The sequence below is a fragment of the Suricata suricatta genome, chromosome 3 (assembly GCF_006229205.1).
Source record: "Suricata suricatta isolate VVHF042 chromosome 3, meerkat_22Aug2017_6uvM2_HiC, whole genome shotgun sequence".
Classification (NCBI taxonomy): domain Eukaryota; kingdom Metazoa; phylum Chordata; class Mammalia; order Carnivora; family Herpestidae; genus Suricata; species Suricata suricatta.
Window position 1 is genome coordinate 108514823 of NC_043702.1, and position 5190 is coordinate 108520012.

At 38.3% G+C, this 5190-nt stretch overlaps 1 pseudogene; it reads right to left on the reverse strand.

The window, feature by feature from the left end:
• LOC115287057 overlaps positions 1 to 402 on the reverse strand; it is a 1060-nt pseudogene extending 658 nt beyond the window's left edge.
• Between the last annotated feature and the right edge of the window lie 4788 nt (positions 403 to 5190).

A 5190-nucleotide genomic window follows, 5' to 3' on the forward strand; every position in this document is an offset into this window, starting at 1 on the left:
TCCCCCTGGTTCTCCATTAGGTCTCTCTTGTTTTCCTGCTAGGCCTATGAGTGCAAACAGATGGTTTCTGTCCTTCTCTGCCTGGCTTACTTCACTCAGCATGACACCCTCAAGGTCCATCCACTTTCCTACGAAGGGCCATATGTCATTCCCTCTCATTGCCATTCCTACAACATTTTTATAAGCAACTGAGAGAAGATTCCTCTCCTCATTGGATAATTCAGCTCCTTGCTTAGTTACAGACTTCATGCAGGCTGCCATGTCATCATATCGCTCAGCCAACTCAGCCAGTTTGGCCTTCTGCACCAGCTCATTTTTATCCACGACTGGATGTTCTGTATCCGGAGTGGGTGGCAGCGGCGGACGGATGGACGGGGGCTCAGCAGTCTCTGCCTGTTTCATTTCTGATTTGTTATTTGAGTCTTCCCTCTTTTTTTTCCCTTAGTTAACTTAGCTAAGGGTTCTCCAATTTTGTTGATCTTAAAAAACACCTGTTAGACTTGTTAAATTTTTTCTATTGTTTCTCTATTTATTTATTTCTGCTCTAATATTTATTATTACATTCCTCTTGCTGTCTTTGAGTTTAGTTTTTTCTACTCTTTTTAGTTCCTTGAGGTGTAATGTTAGATTGTGGATTTGAGATTTTTTAAGCTTATTTATTTATTTGAGAGAAATGGAGACAGTGCAAGTGGAAGAGGGGCAGAGCGAGAGGGAGAGAGAGAGAATCTAAGGCAGGCTCTGGACTGTTAGCACAGAGTCCGATGTGGGTCTCAAACTCACGAAGCCACAAGATCATGACCTAAGCCCAAATCAGGAGTCAGATGTGTAATCAACTGAACCTGCCAGGAGCCCTGATATCTTTATTTTTAATCTAAATATTTACAACTACATTCTTTCCTTCTTGGTACTGCTTTAAGTTTTGGAATGATATGATTTTGTTTTCATTTGGCTCAAGATTCTAAGTTCTCTTGTGACTTCTTCTTTGACTCATTGGTTGTTTAAGAGTGTGTTAATTTTCACATACTTGTGAATTTTATAGTTTTCTTTCTGCTATTGCTTTCTAATTTCATTGCACCATGGTCAGAAAACATACTTGGTATGATTTCAGTCTTCTTAAAAAAATTTTTTTTGGTATATCTTAGAAAAGATCCAGGTATGCTTGAGAGGATTATGTATTCTGTTTTTAGGTGACGTGTTCTGTATATGTCTATTAGGTCCACTGGTCTATAGTGTTTTCAAGTCCTCTCTTAGTCATCTGGATGTTCTATATACTGTTGGAAGGGGAGTATTAAAGTCTCCTAATATTATTGTAGTGTTATCTGTTTTATTTATTTGTTTGTTTGTTTATTTATTTTATACTAGTTTATTGTCAGATTGGTTTCCATATAACACCCAATGCTTCTCCCCACAAGTGCCCCCCCTCCATGACCATTACCTTCCCTCCCATCTCCCTTCAGACCTCAGTTCTTTTCAGTATTCAATAGTCTCTCACGATTTGTGTCCTTTTCTCTCCCCAACCCTCTTTACCCCTTCCCCTCCCTATGGACCTCTGTTAGGTTTCTCCTGTTAGACCTATGAGTGCAAACATATGGTATCTGTCCTTCTCTGCCTGACTTATTTCACGTAGAATGACACTCTCAAGGTCCATCCAATTTGCTACAAATGGCCAGATTTCATTCTTTCTCATCACCATGTAGTACTCCATTGTGTACATATACCACATCTTCTTTATCCATCCATCAGGTGACGGACATTTAGGCTCATTACATGATTTGGCTATTGCAGAAAGTGCCGCTATGAACATTGGGGTACATGTGCTCCTTTGCATCAGCATTTTTTAAATTTTAGGTAAGTCCCTAGCAGTGCTATTGCTGGGTCATAGAGGAGTTCTATTGATAGTTTTTTGAGGAACCTCTATACTGTTTTCCAGAGTGGCTACACCAGTTTACATTCCCACCAACAGTGTACTAGGGTGCCCATTTCTCCACAACCTCACCAGCATGTATAGTCTCTTGATATGTTCATTTTAGCCACTCTGACTGGTGTGAGGAGGTATCTCAGTGTGGTTTTGATTTGTGTTTCCCTGATGATGAGTGACACTGAGCATCGTTTCATGTGCCTGTTGGCCATCTGGATGTCCTCTTTGGAGAAGTGTCTGTTCAGATCTTCTGCCCATTTCTTCATTGGTTTATTCGTTTTTCAGGTATGGAGTTTAGTGAGTTCCTTGTATATTTTAGATACTAGCCCTTTATCTGATATGCCATTTTCCACTATCTTTTCCCATTCTGTCAGTTGCCTATTAGTTTTTTTTTTTTTATTGTTTCCTTTGCAGGGCAGAAGCTTTTTATCTTGATGAGGTCCCAATAGTTCATTTTTCTTCTTGACTCCCTTGCCTTTGGGAATGTGTTGAGGGGGAAATTGCTATGACTGAGGCCAAGGAGGCTGCTTTCTGCTTTCTCCTAAAGGGTTTTTATGGTTTCTTGTCTCACATTCAGGTCCTTCATCAATTTGAGTTTATTTTTTGAATGGTGTAAGAAAGTGGTTTAATGTCATTCTTCTACATGTTGCTGTCCAGCTCTCCCAACACCACCTATTGAAGAGGCTGTCTTTTTTCCCATTGGATACTCTTTGCTGTTTTGTCAAAGATTAATTGGCCATACACTTGTGGATCCAGTTTTGCCTTCTCTATTCTATTCCATTGGTCCATGTGCCTGTTTTTGTGCCAATACCATACTGTCTTGATGATGACAGCTTTGTAGTAGAGGCTAAAGTCTGGGATTGTGATGCCCCCCCCCCCGTTTTGGTTTTCTTCTTCAATATTACTTTGGCTATTCAGGGTTTTTTGTGGTTCCATACAAATTTTAAGATCGTTTGTTCTAGCTTTGAGAAGAATGCTGGTGCAACTTTGATGGGGATTGCATTAAATGTGTAAATTGCTTTGGGTAGTAATGACATTTTCACAATGTTTAATCTTCTGATCCATGAGCACCGAATGTTTTTCCATTTCTTTGTGTCTTCTTCAGTTTCCTTCATATGTCTTCTATAGTTTTCAGCATACAGGTCTTTGACATCTTTGGTTAGATTTATTCCTAGGTATTTTATGGTTTTTTGTGCAGTTGTGAATGGGATCAGATTTATATTTCTCTTTCTGTTGCTTCATTTGTGGTGTATAAGAATGCAACAGATTTCTGTATGTTGATTTTGTACCCTGCAACATTACTGAATTCATGGATCAGTTCTAGAAGGCTTCTGGTGGAGTTGATCAGGTTTTCCATGTAGATTATCAGGTCATCTGCGAAAAGTGAAAGTTTGACTTCTTCTTTGCCAATTCTGATGCCTTTTTTTTTTCTTATTGTTGTCTGATTGCTGACCCTAGAACTTCCAACACTATGTTAAACAACAGTGGTGAGAGTGGACATCCCTGTCATCTCCCTGATTTCAGGGGGAAAGCTCTCAATATTTCCCTATTGAGGATAACATTGACTGTGGGCTTTTTATAAATGGCTTTTATGATGTTTAAGTAAGTTCCCTCTATCCCGACTTTCTCGAGGGTTTTTATTAAGAAGGGATGTTGTATTTTGACAAATTTTTTTCTGCATCTATGGACAGAATCATATGTGATTTTCTCTTTTATTATGTTAATCTGAAGTATCACACTGATGGATTTGCAAATATTGAACTAGCCCTGTAACCCACTTGATCATAACGAATAAATCTTTTTATATGCTGTTGAATTCGATTTGCCAGTATCTTGTTGAGTATTTTTTGTATCTGTATTCATTAAGGATATTGGCCTATAGTTCTCTTGTTTTTGTTGGGTCTCTGTCTGGTTTAGGAATCAAAGTGATATGTGCTTTGTAGAATGAGTCTGGAAGTCTCCCTTCCATTTCTATTTTTTTGGAATATTTGAGAAGGATCGGTGTTAACTCTGCTTTAAATGTCTGGTAGAATTCCCCTGGGAATCCATCCGGTCCTCGGCTTTTATTCGTTGGGCGATTTTTGATAACTGATTTGATTTCTTCAGTGGTTATGGGTCTGTTCAGGTTTTCTATTTCTTCCCATTTATATTTTGGTAGTGGATGTGCATTTAGGAATTTGTCCATTTCTTCTAGACTGTACACCTTGTTGGCATATAGTTTTTCATAGTAATCTCTGATGGTTGCTTGTATTTCTGAGGGATCTGTTGTAATAGATCCATTTTCCTTCATGATTTTTGTCTATCTGAGTGTTCTTCCTTTCTTTCTGTGGACCCTAGCTAGAGGTTCATCAATTTTGTTTATTTTTTTTTTCAAAAAGCCAACTCTTTGTTTTATCGATCTGTTCAATTTTTTGTGTGTGGATTCTATCTTGTTTAATTCTGCCCTGATCTTTATTATTTCTCTTCTTTTGCTGGGTTTGGGGTACTATTGCTGCTCCCTTTTTAGTTTCCTTAGGTGCTCTGTTAGGTTTTGAGTTTGCACTTTTTCTGGTTTGTTGAAATAGGTCTGCATTGCAATGAACTTTACTCTTAGGACTGCCTTTGCTGTGTCCCAGAGAGTTTGGATTGTTGTATTCTCATTTTCATTTCTTTCCATATATTTTTTAATTTCCTCTCCAATTGCCTGGTTTGCCCAGTCATTCTTCAGTAGGGTAGTTTTTAACCTTCATATTTTTGGAGGTTTTCCAGACTTCTTCCTGTGGTTGATTTCAAGTTTCATAGCATTTGATCTGAAAGTGTGCATGGTATGATCTCAATTCGTTTGTACTTATAGAGGGTTGTTTTATGACCCATATGGGATCAATCTTGGAGAATGTGCCATGTGCACTCAAGAAAAAGTGAATAACCTAGCCTCAGGATGCAGAGTTCTAAATCTATTAATTCCATCTGTTCCATGTGTCATTCAGGTCCATTGTTTCTTTGGTGATTTTTTGTCTGGTTGACCTATCCATTGTTGCAAGTGGGGTATTAAAGTCCCCTGCAATTAGCACATTCTTATCAATAAGATTCCTTCTGTTTGTGATTAGTTGTTTTATGTATTTGGGAGCTCCCTAATTCAGCACATAGATGTTTATAATTGTTAGCTCTTCCTGATGTAGCGACCCTGTGATTATTATATAATGTCCTTCTTCATCTTTTGTTACTGCCTTTACTTTAAAGTCCAGTTTGTCCAATATAAGTATGGATACTCTGGCTTTCTTGTGGCGTCCAGC